Raw genomic sequence first — 19,528 nt, forward strand, 5'->3', positions numbered from 1 at the left:
GTTAGGCTGATATCAACTTAAATATACGGTTATAACTGAAAGATATTTTATGCAAACCTCAAGCTAATCAGAAAGAAAAAGCCTGTAATAAGTACAGCAAAGGAAAAAAAAGAAAACAGTCAAAGTAAATCATTAAAAAGTCATAAAATAATGAAGGAAGACAGCAATAGAGGAAGAGAGAAACAAAAGGAATGCACAACAGAGAACCATTAACAAAATTGTGATAAGTCCTCACCTATCAATAATCACTTTGATTGTAAATGAATTAAATGTCCCAAACAAAAAGAACAGAGTGGCTGAATAGATTTAAAGAAAAAAACAGCAACATACTATCTACAAGAGTCTAATTTTAGTTTTCAAAACACATAGGTGGAAAGTGAAAAGATAAAAAATATATTCCATGCAAACAGTAATAAAAGAAAGCTGGAATGGCTATATTTACATCAGACAAAATAGACTTAAAGTCAAAAACTGTCTTCAGAGACAAAAAATATCATTAGATAATGATAAAGGGCTTAATTCAACAGGAAGGTAAAATAATTATTAATATATGGGCACCCAACATCAGAGCACCTAAATATATAAAACAAATACTGATAGATCTGAAGGACAATACTAACAATACAATAATAGGAGGGACTTCAACACCAACTTTCAATAATGGATATAAATCTAGACAGAAGGCGAACCAAAAAATGGCTGACTTGAACAACACATAGCACAAATAGACCTCAACAGACATATACAGAACTTTCCACCCAACAGAATAATACACATTCTTCTCAAGCACTTGCAAAACATCTCCAGATAAGATCACGCTAGTTCACAAAACAAGTCCTTACAAATTTAAAAATATCAAAATCATTTCAAGCATCTTTTCCAACCACAATGGAATGAACCAAAAAATCTGTAACAATAATAAAAAGGGAAAACTCACAAATATGTGAGAAATAAACATCAGACTCTTGAAGAACAATTGAGTGAAAGAGGAAATCAAAAGGGAACTTTAAAAGTATCTTGAAACAAACAAAAATGAAAATATAATGTATTAAAACTTAAAAGATGAAGCAAAAGCAGTTCTAAGAGGGAATGTTAGTGATAAATGCCTACATTAAAAAATAAGAAAGATCTCAAATAAATGTAACTACACATCTCAAGGAGCTAGAAAAAGAACAAACTAAGTTGAAAGTTAGCATAAGGAAGGAAATAATAAAGATTAGAGCAGAAATAAGTCAAAAATGGAGGCCAGAAAAACTATAGAAAAAAATTAATAAAACTGATACTTGGTTTTTTGAAAAGATACACAAAACTGGCAAATCTTTAGCTCAACGAGAGAGAGAAGACTCAAAATCAGAAATTAAAGAGGAGATATAGCAGTGGTTACCTCAGAAATTAAAAAATCTTAAGAGAGTATTATAAACAATTATATGGCAATAAATAAGACAACATAGAAAAAAATGGATAAATTCCTATAAGCATACAACCTATCAAAACTGAATCAAGAAGAAATAGAAAGCCTGAAGAGACTAATAACAAATAAAGAGATTTAATCTGCAATCAAAAACCTCCCAACAGACAATCCCATGACCAAATGGCTTCATGGGTGAATTCTACCAAACATTCAAAGAACAATAAACTCCAATCCTTCATAAATTCTTCCAAAAAATAGATGAGGGAACATTTCCAGACTCATTTTATGAGGCCAACATCACCCTGATATGAAAACCAAACAAGAACACCACAAGAAAAGAAAACTAAGGGCAATATCTCTGATGATCATAGATGTTAAAATGCTCAATACAATACTAGATAACCAAATCTAACAGCACATTAAAAGGATCAAACACCATTACCAAGTGTAATTTATTCCTGGGATGCAAGGATGGTTCGGCATATATTGATACAAATCAACGTGAAACACCACATTAACGAAAAAGAAAGAAAAAATCATATGATCATCTCAATAGATGTATAAAAAGCATTTGACAAAATTCACCCACCATTCATGATAAAAGCTCTCAACAAAATAGGTAAAGAAGGAACTGAACACAATGCAGACCATATATGAAAAGCCCACAGATAACATCAGAATCAATGGGAAAGAGCTGAAACCTTTTCCTCTAAGATCAGCAACAAAGCAATAATGTCCACTCAGAAAATAAAAAGCATCCAAAAAAAAAGTAAAGTTGTCTCTGTTTGCAGATGACATTATATATGTTAAAAAATGCTAAAGATTCAACAACAAAAAAAGTGTTAGAATAAACTAATTCAGTAAATTTGAAGGAGGCATAAGTTTAGGAATCAACTTAACCAAAGAGATGAAAGACTTGTACATCAAAAGTTATAAAACACTGATGAAGGAAATTAAAGTAGACACAGATAAATATAAAGACATACAATATTCATGGATGGGAAGGATTAGTGTTGTTAAAATGTCCATCCTATCCAAAGTGATCTACAGATTCAATGCAATTCCTGTAAAATATCCAATGGCATTCTTTACAGAAAGAGTAAAAGCAATCCTAAAATTCCTAGGTAGCCACAAAGACCCCGAACAGCCAAAGCCATCTTGAGAAAGAAGAACAAACCTGGAGCCATCATACATCTTGATTAAAAAATATATTACAAAAGTAACATAATCAAAACAGTATAGCACTGGCATAAAACCAGGCATATTGCCAACGAAACAGAATAGAGAGGCCAGAAATAAACCCACACAGATAGAGTCAACTAATCTATGACAAGGTGTCAAGAACACAAAATGGGGGAAGGATAATGTCTTCAATAAATGGTGCTGAGAAAACTGGATACTTAAATAAAGAAGAATAAACTGTGACCCTTATCTCACATGGTACACAAAAACTGGATCAAAGACTTAAACATAAGATGTAAAACTGGAAAACTATAAGAAGAAAACAGAAAATTCTTGACATTGGTCTGCACAGTAATTTTTTTTTAAATATGACACCAAAACACCAGCAAGGAAAGCAGAAATAGAAAAGTGGGATTGCAGCAAACTAAAAAGCTTCTGCACAGCAAAGAAAGCCATCAACAAGATGAAACAGTAACCTATGCAATGGGAAAAAATATTTACAAACTATATATTTGTTAAGGGGTTAATATCCAAAATATATAAGGAACCTATACAACTCAATAGCAAAAACAAACAAAAACCCAAATAATCCAACAGAAATCTAAATCCAAAAATGGTTAAAGGGCTTGAATGCACATTTCTCAAAAGAAGACAACAGATATATGAAAATGTGCTCAACATCACTAATCATCAGGGAAATGAAAATCACAACAGATATCACCTAATACCTGTTAGAATTGCTATCAAAGAGTCAAAGATAAGTATTGGTGAATATGTACAGAAAAAGGAAATCATAGTACAGTGCTGGTGAGAATGTAATTTGGTACAGCCATTATGGAAAACAGTGCAGATCCTTCTCAAAAAATTAAAAACAGAACCACATTACAAGCTAGTAATGCCGCTTCTGGGTATATATTCAAATTAAACGAAATCAGAATCTCAAAGAAATATCTGCATTCCCATGTTTATTGCAACATTATTCACAATAGCCAAGTCATGGAAACAACCTAAATGTTGTTAATGGATGATGGATAAAGACAGACAGACACACACAGACACGCACACACAATATATTATTATTCAGCCTTAACAAAGAAAGAAATTCTGAATGGAGGGTTTCTGGAGGACAGTATGCTAAGTGAAATAAGCCAGACACAGAAAGACAATGCAACATGATTTCTCATATCTATTTCTCTTATCAGTACTATCTAAAATAGTCAAACTCATAGAAGCAGAGAGTAGAATGGTGATTGCCAGGGGTTGGGGTAGGAGAAAATTGAGAGACATTGGGACAGGGATGCAAAATGTTAGTTACGCAAGAAGAATAAGTTCTAGAGATCTAATGTACAGCAATGTGCCTATATTTAACAATGTTGTACTATCAATATATACTTGAAATTTGCTAAAAGGGTAGATCTTAAATGTTCTCACCAGGAGGGGAAAAAAAAAGAGGTAACTATATGAAGTGATGGAAAATTAATTAGCATGGTTGTGGCGATGATTTCATAATGTATACTATACATGTATCAACACATCAAGTTGTGTGCCTTAAATATATACAGTGTTATTTGTCAAAAAAAGATTTACCCAGATCCATTTGGTAATATAGAAGTCATTGATGAATAAGGCAAAAGCGGGTTAAAGGGAGTAGCAGGGCTGCAATCAGACTGAAGTGGACTGAAGAGTGAGTGAGACAAGAGGGTGTGAAGATACAAAGTCCTTTGAGAGTTTTAGTGAAAAGGGGGAACAGAGAAATATGTCACTAGATAGCAATCTAGAATCAAGGGAAGGAGCTTGTCTGAATTCTGGTAGGAGTAATTCAACAGGAAAAAAGTTTGATAATGTAAGAGAAAGAAGAGATATTCAAGAAAGAGAAGTCCTTAAAAGGCAGGGTGGAATAGAGCACATTTGGAGAGAATGGTCTTTAAAAAGAGCAGGAACTTATCATCCTTGTAATGGGAAGAAATTTAAAAATTAAGTGTGGATACTGGTATATTCTAGATGTGATATAAAAGAGAGAGTTCTTTTCTAGTGGCTCCTATGTTCCCACTGAAGTTGAGGCAAATATAGTAGCAACTCAGAGTAGGAGTTTGAGGAGAAAGAGGCACTATGAAAGAGTTCATGTGGAGAGTAGAGAGAGACCCATTTCAAAATTATGGTAGAATTTCAACAGTTAGTGATTCTCACAGCAGTACTTAACTGCCTGTAAATCACAACTCTAACAATAATTGCTACAATATTGTAAACATCTACTATCACTGCACATATATTATCTCTTTTTGTTTAAACAACTTTATGATATTGAAATCATTTTCCACATTTTAGATGTAAGGAATTTGAAGCTTAGAAAGCTTATAAGTGACAGGGTGGTGAACTGAATTCAGTTCTATTTAATGTAAATCATATCACACCATAACAATGTAAGTTATAATATACCATAACAGGGTTTCTCAAACTTGAGTAATGCAGACACAATTTAAAGGGAAACAATTCTCATGGACTCCTAGCATATATTGAAATTATTTTATTTAAATATGTACAAACATAAAAATGAGAATAAACTCCATACTTACAGCTCTTATATAACTAGAAAACCATCTAAAATTTTAAAATTAGCAACAACTGTAAGATCAAAAAAATTCCAGTATCAACAGTATTTAAAAGTGATACTTGTTAAAACCGATTCATTTATAAAAAATTTAATAGTAAAGTAATATAGTTTTGTGTAATATGTTTAATTTTTGTAAGTCTTTTTACTTTGAACATAAGACTGTCACTTAAGTTGCCATCATTATCATTTTTCCTTTCTAACGATAGACTCATTTCTAACTACCAATCATTATTTTTAATACTGAATTTTGCACTAGTGCACTTAAAAATACAATATCAAAAATAATTAAAGAAAATGTCTTCATTGTGTACTTACTACGCTTACAGCTAACAAACAGTTTTAGGATAATACTTATAAAGGTGACATATGTTTACCATTTTTAGATATTGTCCTGACTGCCTGAGTGCGGGTACTTAATGGATGAATTATTTCCTTCACTGACACAATTCTCCATTCCAAATACTGTGCTCCCAGGTCATTTGATCTTCTCCTGACACCAGAGCATTTGTAAACTAAAATACAAATGCAGGCACTGAAATTGTGTAAAAACACCATTTACAAGGTAGTTATTCAAATGATCTAACGTTTGAGATATCAACCCAGTTCTCTCACCCCAGCTCAAGTCTGCAAACCTCTCCCTAACAACATAATTGCTACACCCCCTTCAAGTGAGCACTCAGATTTGTGCTCAATATTTTAAGTAAAGGCAATGAACATATTCATTTGAAAGAATACAGGGTTCCTATGGAATAATGGCAACTTCCTGAATCTAAGGTCTTTACCCATCATACAACTACCACAGAGAGAAACAAACAAATGAAACTGCCCATAAACTATGTCAAAGCACAAACTGGGAGACAAAGAATACAGTATAATTCAATACACATGTAAGTAAAACAAATATCTGAAACTAGTGCTCAGCTTTGAACTCCACTCAAGAGTAGACAGTCAGGTAGAGACTGTACAGAATAGAGGAGAGGACAGTGGGGCCCTAGCCCTGGTGGAATACAGATAAAACCAACCCCAGAGGGAGTCACATATTGAATAAGGGAAACCGTAAGAACAAGTCTGAGACTTTGAGGATCAAAGTTCTAGTCCCACTGTGTGGGACTCATGGCACCAATCTAGGGAAGTGTTATTTCTTAAGGCTTGTGAAGAAGTAAGCAGTGGAAATATGGCTCCTATGGGGAAAAAAATCACAAAATTAAAAGACATATCATCCCCTTCTTTCCTCACCCCTCCCCTTGGAAAAAATCTACTAAAGATTTTACAGCATCAAAAGAACAGGGTACTCTTAACTAAGACATGGAGGAAACCACCAAAAGTTCAGAGTAACAGGCAGAATCATCTGTTACTGCTAATCCCAGAAAATGTAAGACATTTAAAATAAATGACAAATGGCAGAAGCCATCCATACAAAGCTATTCTAAGAAAAAAATAAATGAAAACATTTTAGCTGATAAAAATCTCCATCAAATATGTAAACACAAAGCACCAAAAGTTTGAAACGCAATATCCCAAGCTGAATTAAATATCTTTAAAGAAGCATTTGCAAATATTTTAAAAGGTTTTGAATTAAATATTTAAATCTCTGAATGTTAATGGACAAAAAGGGAAGCTATGGAATGATCACTGAACTCAGAGAGGAAATTGAAGAAAAACAAAAAGATCATCTCTCAAATAAAGGCAAAATTTAAGCTTTGTGCAAGACAATAAGTACAACTTAAAATATAATAAGGAGAATTAAAAAGAAATATGAAAATATCCAAGAAAATGAAAATAAGGTAAAGGGAGGAGTAAAAAAAAAAAAGATTATAGGTATGGTGATAAATATGGAAAGTAGGTGAAGCTCTAAAAAATTATTGGAGTCACTGAAGAAAACATAATGAAACAGAATATTTAAAAACATAATCCAAGAAACTTTGCAGAAATAATAGAAAATCTAAATCTATATACCAAAAGGACCTTTAAAGATGAAAAATATGATCCTTTGGGCCTCCAGGCAAAAGGATTAGGTGATTTACAAAAGGAAAAAAAATAAAAATGGCATCAAATATCTCAATAACAACAGAGAGCAAGACCATGGTGCAGCAGTACTTTCAAGCAACTCAGGGAAAGAAAGTATAAACTGAAGATTTTTCAATCTAACCAAGTTATCCATCAAGCATCAAGATTTAGAAAACAGTTTAAATATCAAAGACCTCATGGAATACTGTATTCACAAAATCTCCTGGTAAAATCTACTGCAGAACTAGCTTCATGCCATCAAGAGATGACTGACAAAAGGATGGGATTGTGTTCAATACATTTAAAGTAAATCTAATCTAAAACAATGGTACAGACAGGGCTGGAAAACACATGTAAATAACACTAAAACAGGAGAGGAGAGGGAAAAGAGAACAAGGAAAGTTGAATAAGCACAAGGACTGCCCACTGGAATGTGGGCAAAGAATGTCACCTGACATTTCAGTAAATAAAGAATGTTGCCTGCTTTTCCAGTAAACAGCAAATGTTGCCCACTATTAAGCCATCGGCCACTGCAGCCGCCCATGATAATGTGCTCTGAAAGGAATCAGGATGGAGAAGAACAGGATACTGGCCATAGTTAAGACGCACATCTAAGGATTAATTTTAATGAGTCCAGACTCTTGCATCTTCCCATGCACAGAAAAGCACTAAAATCATTAACTTGAGATGTTGAGGGGTGGGACTTTTGAATAGCAGTAATTTTTTGATGTTTGACTGCATGTTTATTTGTTTGTTTTTTCAGCAAAAACTCTTGGGTATCCTGGCCTCTTCAGAACAGTACATCAGAGCTACATGAGAAGCGGTCTCTCAAGGTACAGTCCGCTGTAAGGTCCTGAATTAAACATAACTCACCACCTTTAAATTGTGCTTCCCCCCCCCCCCATCAACAGGTATGAAGTGGGAATCAAAATATATTCTTTTGAAGCTGACAAACTAAAGAATCCAAACCGAAATCAAAGTTCAAATAAGGAAAAGAGTACTAAAACTACAATTAAAAAGATTACTATAAAGGAACAAGAACAAAAATTCAAACTTGCCAATACAACAAAAGAAATTTTTTTTGATTTAATTAATTAATTAATTAATTTATAACATCATTATTAGAGTATAACTGCTCTACAATGATGTGTTAGTTTCTGCTTTATAACAAAGTGAATCAGCCATACATATACATATATCCCCATATCCCCTCCCTCTTGCATCTCCCTCCCACCCTCCCTATCCCACCCCTCTAGGTGGTCACAAAGCACAGAGCTGATCTCCATGTACTATGCAGCTGCTTCCCACTAGCTATCTATTTTACATTTGGGTAGTGTATATATGTCCATGCCACTCTCTCACTTTGTCCCAGCTTACCCTTCCCCCTCCCTGTGGCCTCAAGTCCATTCTCTACGTCTGTGTCTTTATCCCTGTCCTGCCCCTAGGTTCTTCAGAATCTTCTTTTTTTCTTTTTTTTTAGATTCCATATATATATGTTAGCATACGGTATATGTTTTTCTCTTTCTGACTTACTTCACTCTGCATGACAGACTCTAGGTCTATCCACCTCACTACAAATAACTCAATTTTGTTTCTTCTTATGGATGAGTAATATTCCATTGTATATATGTGCCACATCTTCTTTATCTACTCATCTGTCAATGGACACTTAGGTTGCTTCCATGTTCTAACTATTGTAAACAGAGGTGCAATGAACATTGTGGTACATGACTCTCCTTTTGAATTATGGTTTTCTCATGGTATATGCCCAGTAGTGGGATTGCTGGGTCATATGGTAGTTCTACTTTTAGCTTTTTAGGAAACCTCCATACTGTTCTCCAGAGTAGCTGTATCAATTTACATACCCACCAACAATGCAAGAGTGTTCCCTTTTCTCCACACCCTCTCCAGCATTTATTGTTTGCAGATTTTTTGATGATGGCTGTTCTGACCAGTGTGAGATGATATCTCATTGTAGTTTTGATTTCCATTTCTCTACTGATTAATGATGTTGAGCATTCTTTCATGTGTTTCTTGGCAATCTGTATATCTTCTTTGGAGAAATGTCTATTTAGGTCTTCCACCCATTTTTGGATTGGGTTGTTTGTTTTTTTGATATTGAGCTGCATGAGCTGCTTGTAAATCTTGGAGATTAATCCTTTGTCAGTTGCTTCATTTGAAAATACTTTCTCCCATTCTGAGGGCGGTCTTTTGGTCTTCTTTATGGTTTCCTTTGCTGTGCAAAAGCTTTTAAGTTTCATTAGGTCCCATTTGTTTAGTTTTGTTTTTATTTCCATTTCTCTAGGAGGTAGGTCAAAAAGGATCTTGCTGTGATTTATCTCATAGTGTTCTGCCTATGTTTTCCTCTAAGACTTTGATAGTGTCTGGCCTTACATTTAGGTCTTTAATCCATTTTGAGTTTATTTTTGTGTATGGTGTTAGGGAGTGCTCTAATTTCATACTTTTATATGTACCTGTCCTGTTTTCCCAGCACCACTTATTGAAGAGAATGTCTTTTCTCCATGGTATATTCTTGCCTCCTTTATCAAAGATAAGGTGACCATATGTGTGTGGGTTTATCTCTGGGATTTCTATCCTGTTCCATTGATCTATAGTTCTGTTTTTGTGCCAGTACCATACTGTTTTGATAACTGTAGCTTTATAGAATAGACTGAAGTCAGGGAGCCTGATTCCTCCAGCTCCGTTTTTCTTTCTCAAGATTGCTTTGGCCATTTGGGGTCTTTTGCGTTTCCATAGGAATTGTGAAATTTTTTGTTCTAGTTCTGTGAAAAATGCCAGTGGTAGTTTGATAGGGATTGCATTGAATCTGTAGATTGCTTTGGGTAGTAGAGTCATTTTCACAATGTTGATTCTTCCAATCCAAGAACATGGTATATCTCTCCATCTATTTGTATCATTTTTAATTTCTTTCATCAGTGTCTTATAATTTTCTGCATACAGGTCTTTTGTCTCCTTAGGTAAGTTTATTCCTAGATATTTTATTCTTTTTGTTGCAATGGTAAATGCGAGTGTTTTCTTAATTTCACTTTCAGATTTTTCATCATTAGTGTATAGGAATGCTAGAGATTTCTGTGTGTTAATTTTGTATCCTGCTACTTTACCAGATTCATTGATTAGCTCTAGGAGTTTTCTGGTAGCATCTTTAGGATTCTCTATGTATAGTATCATGTCATCTGTAAACAGTGACAGCTTTACTTCTTTTCTGATTTGGATTCCTTTTATTTCTTTTTCTTCTCTGATTGCTGTGGCTAAAACTTCCAAAACTATATGGAATAATAGTGGTGAGAGTGGGCAACCTTGTCTTGTTCCTGATCTTAGTGGAAATGGTTTCAGTTTTTCACCACTGAGGACAATGTTGGCTGTGGGTTTGTCATATATGGCCTTTATTATGTTGGGAAAGTTCCCTCTATGCCTACTTTCTGGAGAATTTTTATCATAACTCGGTGCTGAATTTTGTCAAAAGCTTTCTCTGCATCGATTGAGGTGATCATATGGTTTTTCTCCTTCAGTTTGTTAATATGGTGTATCACATTGATTGATTTGCGTATATTGAAGAATCCTTGCATTCCTGGGATAAACCCCACTTGATCATGGTGTATGATCCTTTTAATGTGCTGTTGGATCTGTCTGCTAGAATTTTGTTGAGGATTTTTACATCTATGTTCATCAGTGATATTGGCCTGTAGTTTTCTTTCTTTGTGACATCTTTGTCTGGTTTTGGTATCAGGGTGATGGTGGTCTTGTAGCGTGAGTTTTGGGAGTGTTCCTCCCTCTGCTATATTTTGAAGAGTTTGAGAAGGATAGGTGTTAGCTCTTCTCTAAATGTTTGGTAGAATTCACCTGTGAAGCCATCTGGTCCTGGGCTTTTGTTTGTTGGAAGATGTTTAATCACAGTTTCAATTTCAGTGCTTATGATTGGCCTGTTCATATTTTCTATTTCTTCCTGGTTCAGTCTCAGCACATTGTGCATTTCTAAGAATTTGTCCATTTCTTCCAGGTTGTCCATTTTATTGGCATAGAGTTGCTTGTAGTAATCTCTCATGATCCTTTGTATTTCTGCAGTGTCAGTTGTTACTTCTCCTTTTTCATTTGTAATTCTATTGATTTGAGTCTTCTCCCTTTTTTTTTTGATGAGTCTGGCTAATGGTTTATCAATTTTGTTTATCTTCTCCAAGAACCAGCTTTTAGTTTTATTGATCTTTGCTTTCATTTCCTTCATTTCTTTTTCATTTATTTCTGATCTGATGTTTATGATTTCTTTCCTTCTGCTCACTTTGGGGGATTTTTGTTCTTCTTTCTCTAATTGCTTTAGGTGCATGTTTAGGTTGTTTGAGATGTTTCTTGTTTCTTAAGGTAGGATTGTATTGCTATAAACTTCCCTCTTAGACCTGCTTTTGCTGCATCCCATAGGTTTTTGGTCGTCGTGTTTTCATTGTCATTTGTTTCTGGGTATTTTTTGATTTCCTCTTTGATTTCTCCAGTGATCTCTTGGTTATTTAGTAGCATATTGTTTAGCCTCCATGTGTTTGTATTTCTTACAGAGTTTTCCCTGTAATTGATATCTGGTCTCATAGCGTTGTGTTCAGAAAATATACTTGATATGATTTCAATTTTCTTAAATTTACCAAGGCTTGATTTGTGACCCAAGATATGATCTATCCTGGAGAATGTTCCATGAGCACTTGAGAAGAATGTGTATTCTGTTGTTTTTGGATGGAATGTCCTATAAATATCAGTTAAGTCCATATTGTTTAATGTATCATTTAAAGCTTGTGTTTCCTTATTTACTTTCATTTCGGATGACCTGTCCATTGGTGAAAGTGGGGTGTTAAAGTCCCCTACTATGATTGTGTTACTGTCGACTTCCCCTTTTATGGCTGTTAGTATTTGCCTTATGTATTGAGGTGCTCCTATGTTGGGTGCATAAATATTTACAATTGTTATACCTTCTTCTTGGATCGATCCCTTGATTATTATATAGTGTCCTTCTTTGTCTCTTGTAATAGTCTCTATTTTAAAGTCTATTTTGTCTGATATGAGAATTGCTACTCCAGCTTTCTTTTGATTTCCATTTGCATGGAATATCCTTTTCCATCCCCTCACTTTCAGTCTGTATGTGTCCCTAGGTCTGAAGTGGGTCTCTTTTAGACAGCATATATACAGGTCTTGTTTTTGTATGCATTCAACCAATCTATGTCTTTTGGTTGGAGCATTTAATCCGTTTACATTTAATATAATTATTGATATATATGTTCCTATTACCATTTTCTTAACTGTTTGGGTTTATTTTTGTAGGTCTTTTCCCTCTCTTGTGTTTCCTTCCTAGAGAAGTTTCTTTAGCATCGTTGTAAAGCTGGTTTAGTGGTGCTGAAATCTCTTAACTTTTGCTTGTCTGTAAAGGTTTTAATTTCTCCATCAAATCTGAATGAGATCCTTGCTGGGTAGAGTAATCTTGGTTGTAGGTTTTTCTCCTTCATCACTTTAAATATGTCCTGCTACTCCCTTCTGGCTTGCACAGTTTCTGCTGAAAGATCAGCTGTTAACCTTATGGGGATTCCCTTATGTGTTATTTGTTGTTTTTCCCTTGCTGCTTTTAATATTTGTTCTTTGTATTGAATTTTTGATAGTTTGATTAATATGTGTCTTGGTGTATTTGTCCTTGGATTTATCCTGTATGGGACTCTCTGTTCTTCCTGGACTTGATTAAATATTTCCTTTCCCATATTAGGGAAATTCTCAACTATAATCTCTTCAAATATTTTCTCAGTCCCTTTCTTTTTCTCTCCTTCTTCTGGGACCCCTACAATTCGAATGTTGGTGCCTTTAATGTTGTCCCAGATGTCTCTGAGACTGTCCTCAGTTCTTTTCATTCTTTTTTCTTTATTCTGCTCTGCAGTAGTTATTTCCACTATTTTATCTTCCAGGTCACTTATCCGTTCTTCTGCCTCAGTTATTCTGCTACTGATTCCTTCTAGAGAATGTTTAATTTCATTTATTGTGTTCATCATTGTTTGTTTGCTCTTTAGGTCTTCTAGGTCCTTGTTAAACGTTTCTTATATTTTCTTCATTCTATTTCCAAGATTTTGGATCATCTTTACTATCATTATTCTAAATTCTTTTTCAGGTAGACTGCCTATTTCCTCTTCATTTGTTAGGTCTGGTGGATTTTTACCTTGCTCCTTTATCTGCTGTGTGTTTTTCTGTCTTCTCATTTTGCTTATCTTACTGTGCTTGGGGTCTCCTTTTCACAGGTTGTAGGTTCGTAGTTCCTGTTGTTTTTTGTGTCTGTCCCCAGTGGCTAAGGTTGGTTCAGAGGGTTGTGTAGGCTTCCTGGTGGAGGGGACTAGTGCCTGTGTTCTGGTGGATGAGGATCTTGTCTTTCTGGTGGGCAGGTTCATGTCTGGTGGTGTGTTTGGGGGTGTCTGTGGCCTTATTATGATTTTAGGCAGCCTCTTTGCTAATGGATGGGCTTGTGTTCCTGTCTTGCTAGTTGTTTGGCATAGGGTGTCCAGTACTGTAGCCTGCTGGTTGTTGAGTGAAGCTGGGTCTTGGCATTGAGATGGAGATCTCTGGGAGATTTTTGCAATTTGATATTACGTCAAGCTGGGAGGTCTCTTGTGGACCAGTGTCCTGAAGTTGGCTCTCCCACCTCAGAGGCACAGCCCTGACACCTGGCTGGAGCACCAAGAGCCTTTCATCCACATGGCTCAGAATAAAAGGGAGAAAAAATAGAAAGAAAGAAAGAAGATAAAATAAAATAAAATATAGTAAAATAAAATAAAGTTATTAAAATAAAAAATAATTATTAAGAAAAATATTAAAAAGAAAAAAGAAAAAACGGACAGACAGAACCCTAGGACAAATGGTAAAAGCAAAGCTATACAGACAAAATCACACACAGTAGCATACACATACACACTCACAAAAAAAGAAACAGGGAAAAATATATATATCTTTGCTCCCAAAGTCCACCTCCTCAATTTGGGATGATTCGCTGTCTATTCAGTTATTCCACAGGTGCAGGGTACAGCAAGTTGATTGTGGAGGTTTAATCCGCTGCTCCTGAGGCTGCTGGGAGAGGTGAGTGCTGGTCGGCACCAATTCTCTGGGCAGGAATCTCTCCACTTTGCCCTCTACACCCGTTGCTGCACTCTCCTCCATGGCTCCAAAGCTCCCCCTTCTGCCACCTGCAGTCTCTACCCAGGAAGGGCCTTCCTAGTGTGTGGAAACCTTTCCTCCTTCACAGCTCCCTCCCACTGGTGCAGGTCCTGTCCCTATTCTTTTCTCTCTGTTTTTTCTTTTTTCTTTTGTGCTACCCAGGTATGCGGGGAGTTTCTTGCCTTTTGGGAGGTCTGAGGTCTTCTGCCAGCGTTCAGTAGGTGTTCTACAGGAGTTGTTCCACATGTAGATGTATTTCTGATGTACTTGTGGAGAGGAAGGTGATCTCCGCATCTTACTTTTCCGCCATCTTGAAGCCAGTGGTCCTCACTGTGGTTTTGAGTTGCATTTTCCTGATGATTAGTGATGTTGAGCACCTTTTCATGTACTGGCAGGCTATTTTGATTTCTTCTTTGGAAACATATCTATACAGGTCCTCTGCCCATTAATTATTTGAATTGTTTGTTAATGATTTGTATGAGGTCTTAAAATATCTTGGATATTAATCCCCTATCCTATAAGTGGTTTGCAAATATTTTCTCCCATTTAATAGGTTACCTTTTCATTTTGTTGATGATTTCTTTTGCTGTTCAGAAGCTTTTTAAGTTCAATGTTGTCTCACTTATTTTTGTCTTTGTTGCTTGTACTTTTGGTGTCATATCAAAAAAATTGTTGCCAAAACTTATGTCAAGGAGCTCTTTCCCTATGTTTTCTTCCAGGAGTTTTATTGTTTCACATCTTATATTTAAGTCTTTAATCCATTCCAAGTTAATTTTAGTGAGTTGTGTAGAATAATGGGTCCAATTGCATTCTTCTTCTTGTGGATACCCAGTTTTCCCATTACCATTTGTTGAAGAGACTACTCTTTCCCCACTGAGTATAGTTTGAATCAGGAAGTGCTTTGTTATTCTTTCTCAGGATTGTTTTAGGTAACTGGGGTCTTTTGTGGTTTCATACAAATTTTAGGATTATTTTTTCTATTTCTGTGAAAAATGACTTTGGAATTTTGATAGGGATAACACTGAATCTCTACATTGCTTTGGGTAGTATGGGTATTTTAACAATATTCATTCTCCCTATTCAAGAACATGGGATCTCTTTCCATTTAGTTATGCCTTCATTTTTTTCATCAGAGTCTTGTAGTTTTCATTGTACAGAACTTTCACCTCCTTGGTTAAATTTATTCCTAAGTATTTTTATTGTTTTTGATGCTATTGTGAATGGAATTCTTTCCTTTCTTTTCCAGATATTCTGTTGTTAGTGTATAAAAATGCAACTAATTACTGTAAATTGATTTCATACCCTGCAACTTTACTGAATTCATCGATTAGTTCCAACAGTGTTTTGGTTTAGTCTTTAGTGTTTTCTACACATAATATCACATAGTCTGCAAATAAAGACAATTTTACTTTCCTCTTTCTAATTTGGATGCCTTTTATTCCTTTTTCTTGCCTGATCACACTAGCTAAGATTTCCAGGACTATGCTGAATAAGAGTTGTAAGAGTGAGCACCCATGTCTTCTTCCTGATCTTAAAGGAAAAACTTTCAATCTTTCACCGTAGAGCATGAGGTTAACTGTGGACTTGTCATATACAGCATTATACTGAGGTGTGTTCCCTGTGTACACAGTTTATTGAGAGCTTTTATTATTAATGGATGCTGCATTATTTGAAAGTTTCTAAGAGAGTAGATCTTAAAAATCCTCATCACAAGAAAAAAAATGTTTTGACTATGGTGTCAGATGTGAACTAGATTCACTGTGGTGATCATTTCAAAATAGAGTTGACCCTTGAACAATGTATGGGTTGTTGTTGCTGCTTGGGCCAACCAACACCCTCTCACACCATGTGCAATTGAAAATCCATGTATAACTTTAGAGTTGACCCTCCGCACCCATGACACTGCATCCTCAAATTCAACCAACCTCAGATGGTGTACAACTGTAGTATTTATTGAAAAAAATCCACAGAAGTGGACCTATGCAGTTCAAACTGATTTTATTCAAGGGTCCATTCTATATATAAATATAGAGCCATTATGTTATACACCTGAAACTAATAGGATGTAATATGTCAATTATGCCTCAATAAAAAAATATCTTTATTATGACCACAAAAATTAAAAATTAAAGAGACAGGCAACAAACTATGAGAAAGTATTTGCAATATGCAGAGACAAAAGGCTCATCCCTTTAATAAATAAAGACCTGTTAGAAATTGAGCAAAAAAATAGAAAAAGGGTAAAAGCTATGAATAGACAAGTCACAAGAAAAAAAATGTATGAATGCCTCTTAAAGTGGAAAAATATTCAACTTTACTCATAACAAAAGAAATGCAAATTAAAATTTCATCAAAATAAACTTCTTACCAATCATATGTTCAAAAATAAATAAATGACAGTAAACAACTTACTGATGACACCATGGAAAAGAGATAATCTTATACATTTCTAATGGGCATTCAAAGTGGTCCATCCACTATGGAGGATATTTGGCAAACCTAACAAATCTATATGCTTACCATCGACTCACAATTCCATTTCTAAGAATTTTACCCTGGAAATCTAGCTCCACAATTATGAAACATTTGCATGTAGTTACACATAATGTTTTTATCTGTAATAGCAAAATATTAAAAATCCTAAATGCCCACCCACAGAAGACTGTGTGAATATTCTGCTATATTAACACAATGGAGAATAACACAGCCATCAAAAAGGAGGAGGAAGATCTTTAAAAATTGATATGGGTCATTTTTAAGATATAGGGTTAAATGGAAATGTAAGGTGTAAAGGAGCATACACATATATAAATACATATGTATAATGCTATTATACATGGAAAATGAAAATAAAAATATATATGTCTGTAGGTATGCATGCATTCATATACACATGCATACATTTTAGTGATTTTTGCAAAAAGAAACAGGAATGATAAGTAAAAAAGTAATGAAAATGGTTACCAACAGAGTGGACGAAAAATAAATAAAAGGGAAAGCGATAAGAATAAGACCTCTGAGTATACTGTTTTTACTGTTTTGATTTTGAGCTATGTAGTTTTCATATCAAAAATAAAATTAGGTAAAAACTAATGAAGTAAAACTAACACTAAAATGATATAGAAACAGAAAAAAACTTTAAGCTTGCTATATATTAATTTGACAACTACACAAAAATAGTTCAAATAACATAGTACTCTGATTGTACACCCTAAGTAAGGTATTTAATAAGAAAAGAGCTATAAAGAAATCTTGAACTTTACTTAGTAAGTTTTGTTGTCCCAGGAGATAATAATTTTGGAACTATTTTGCATGTACTTTAGGACACAGCAAATATGTTGATGCTGAGAAGCAAGATTTTCAATATGGAAGAAGAAAATATTAAATGAGAAAAGATGAGAAATTATGTATACACACACACACAAACACTTCCTAGCTCTGTTCACTGAAAGTACACAGAAGCAAAGATACTTCAACACAAATGAGTACTTGTAGCTAGTAGAGCTGGTTTTCTAAATACCATTCATTACTAAAAGAAAAGTGGGCTCCTTGGAGAAATTTTTTTTTCCAGGTCTGAGAAAAGAAAGAAAAGAACAAAGTATTACCCAGAAAGGAAGGAGGTGGTCAAAGACTAAAGGAGACCTGTCAATATCACAGAAGCTGTTGCTCCTATTGGACAAATCGGGACAATCTGAGCATCAAAAGGAATAATTATCATAATGGATTATTTCACACGAAATAAAAAAAGAGTCCATGTGGTGCTACAATGACACACACGCACACACACACACATTCTACAAGGGAAGGGAAAGCTCTTCAGCAACATCTACAACAGAGGTCATCAAATTGCCTCCCATGGCCTATATCCTGCTATAGGCTGTTTTTGTGCAGACCATGAGCTAAGAATATTTTTTCCATTAAAAAAAAGAAAAAAATAATATGGCATAGAGAACATATGTGACCCACAAAGCCTGAAATATTTACTGTATGGCTCTTTACTGAAAAAAAAAAGTGTATAGACCTCTGATCTAAAAGAATGATTGAATTAAATAATCACCATTTTGCAACCATCAATGTAATGCAAGATGCAGGAAAGAAATTAATCCTAAAACCATAGGCTAAAGTTTGCTAAAGACAAAACAACAAAAAAGGATACTCATAGATTCTCCAATTATTATTCATCAGATTTAATTACAAAGTAGAAACCTACATTAAAACGAATAGCTTCACCATTATTAGGACAAACTGACACGAAGTTCCTGGTGTGATAAAATGGCAAATATATAAAAATGGCAAATTTTTCCAAAACATTTTAACCACAGCCTGATCCAAAGGAAACAATTAGACAAATCCAGTTTGAAGAACATTCCACCATACAGACAGTTGATCTAGTATTATCAAAAATGTCAATGTTTTAGAAGACAAAGAAAAACAAAAAGGCAGAGTATGAGCTATATTCTAGATTAAAGGGATTAGACACATGGCAAGAAAATCCAATATGTGATCCTTGAGATTATAGACATTTGGCCCTGTCCAAAATGCCCATTTAGACATTTGGTCTACACCAAAAGGTCCTTGAAATTTGGTCCTATCAAAAATGTCCATGAGCATATTTGGTCCATGTCCAATGACCCTTGATATTTGGTCCTGTCAAAAATTTCCATGCTTAGAAAATGTCACTGGGTTCAAATATATCCCATTGTGTTGTGGCTTTAAGGCCAAAGTAACTCTTCTTGCCTCAGTAGACTAGCACATAGGGTTAGGTAGATGGGTCAAGCTTCAAATCTTGCAAAAGAGTGGAATTTATATTAACTAAGCCTTCCAAGGAAGAGTCCTACAGTTAGAGAAGGATGGAATCTCATGATGCATGGTGCATTAATGTGTGACTGGGCATTTGGTTGGATGTGGGGGAGACATTCAATAAGGGTGGAGTTTGAAAGGAGGAGTTTGGTCAAGCCTCTATGTAAAACAGGCAATGAACACATTGACATAAACAGATTTTTCAGGGATGGCACCTTCAAGCCAGCACCAACACAGTTCACTCAGTTACTTACTGGGCACAGTGTAGTATTGGGTTACACTACACCGTTGATTTATACATTAACAATGAAAAGACTAGAACCACATGTAGATACATA

The sequence above is a fragment of the Balaenoptera physalus genome (assembly GCF_965194825.1).
Source record: "Balaenoptera physalus genome assembly, chromosome: 2".
Lineage (NCBI taxonomy): Eukaryota > Metazoa > Chordata > Mammalia > Artiodactyla > Balaenopteridae > Balaenoptera > Balaenoptera physalus.